Genomic DNA, 2,081 nt, shown 5'->3' with positions numbered 1-2,081 from the left:
GCGCGGCCTGGCGCCACCAATCATTGCGTGTGAAAACCGGCCTTTAGTGCCACAATATTTGGCGCGAGCTAGGCCGATGAGCTACCGTCTTTTGTCGACGCCAATATAAAGATCGATTTAGACACAGGATGGAGACAATAGGAATCCTTGTCTAATATGTTTCTGTCCGTGTACGGATACGGTACGGGTACGGTACGGTTGTGTCTGAATCGAAAATATATGATCCACTAGACGCTTCAAACGCTTTAGAGTATCATTTGGTCCTTGTTTAACATTTGATAAACAACAAGGATAAAATGTTTCCAAGAGCGTTTGGAGCGCCAAGTGAATCGGTTTTCGAGAACGAAGTGTTAAGGTGCCTTTTCATGCTGACGCTCGACGCTCATTTTCAGCGGCAAGAAGGTCGCATGACCACAATTGACGCCGGCGTCAATTGAAATTCATGAAAAGGAAAACAGCGTCAAAATTTCGGCGTCTTCGCGCTGCTTTGGCTTTGACGCTTGAAGTTGGAAAAATCCAACTTCTCTTTCTTGACGCTGGCATCATAGTGATGTCACGTGACGTCGCTCAACGCTGTTTTCCCGCAGCGTCCCATGAATTGGCACCTTTAGAGTTTTTGCACAAGACTCTCGTATGGTAACATAACGTAACGTAATGTGGATCAACGCACAAGAAACGTATCAGGTACGGCGTTAGGCTGGAGCTACACCATTCGTGCTAAGTACACATGGTATACAAATGCACGATTCGCGAATCCGATTCGCGAAAACGCGCATACATTCTTGTGCGTTGACTCACGTTACGTTACGTTACCATACGAGAGTCTTGTGCGGAGGTTCTAAAGCCAAAATCACATAATTTCTTGAATGATTAGCATGCTGCTATATGCTTGCTCTGATGCATGCATATAGATACGTTCATGCATTGAGCGAGGTCAGCGAAGCACGCTGGCATGCATCATTACATGTACCAATTAAAACATTGAAAATAGTCACGCGCTCGAGCAATCGACAGTATCTTCAGAAAAAATTTTAATTATGTGCTAATTTTATAGTACATACACGTCAAACGTCAGATTCGAAAATGTCGTGGAATAAAAAACAAATAACAATATTAATAGAGGCATATAAAAATAAACCTACATTGTTAAACACTCAAATTACCATAATAAACATTTACGTAATAAAGCTCTACAAAGAATAAAAAATTAGAAACTTGCACATTGGTTCCTCATCATTACAGATCACTATATACCATTGCTATTATTTTATTTCGCTCATAAAACTCCTCTTATAAGAAAGCTTGTATTTTATTTGATGCATAATTATTAGTATTTATTAGTTTGGCTTCCTCATAAAGGAAGCTTTATGAGCGAAATAAAATAACAGCAATGGTAGCGATCTATAATGATGAGGAAGCAATGTGCAAGTTTCTAATTTGCACATTTTTTAAATTGTAAATTTAACCTTTTTATGAATTGAAAAAGAGTCAGCTTAATAGCACAAGTGGGGTTTTATAATAATTGACGCAATGTCAAATCGATATTGATTTCGGGAGTTCAAGCTACATGGTCTATACCTATATGGATATTTTGCATATGGACCTTTAATCGTGTATAAAGCTGGGTCTAATTAACCAAATCCTAAATAATTATATATGAAATAGGGACAGAAAAGACTGAAAAAGATAATAGAATTAAAAATAGCCCGATATCTCCAAATTTGCGAAAGTTATAGCTATCACAAAAAAATAAGGGACTTTGATCGCGTATAAAGTTGGATCTAATCAATCAAATCTTAAAAAATTATATATTATATGAAATAGGGGTAGAAAAGACTGAAGAATATATGATAGAATTAGAAATAACCTGATATCTCAAAATTTGCGGAAGTTAGAGCAACCATGGACATTTCTAAAAAAATTCAAAATTTTATAAAGAAAGAACCCTTTTACCGATCTCCACCAAATTCAATATCAACCTTTCTTTATAATGATACTCTACATTAAAAAAAAAATTAAGCCTGATATCTTAAAATTTGCGGAAGTTAGAGCAACCACAGATCTCAAATCCGTACACACAC

Source organism: Temnothorax curvispinosus, unplaced genomic scaffold, assembly GCF_003070985.1.
Source record: "Temnothorax curvispinosus isolate PA1 unplaced genomic scaffold, ASM307098v1 QBEX01005766.1, whole genome shotgun sequence".
Taxonomy (NCBI): Eukaryota; Metazoa; Arthropoda; class Insecta; order Hymenoptera; family Formicidae; genus Temnothorax; species Temnothorax curvispinosus.
The sequence above is the reverse complement of the archived record's forward strand: the minus strand, read 5'-3'. Positions refer to the sequence as shown.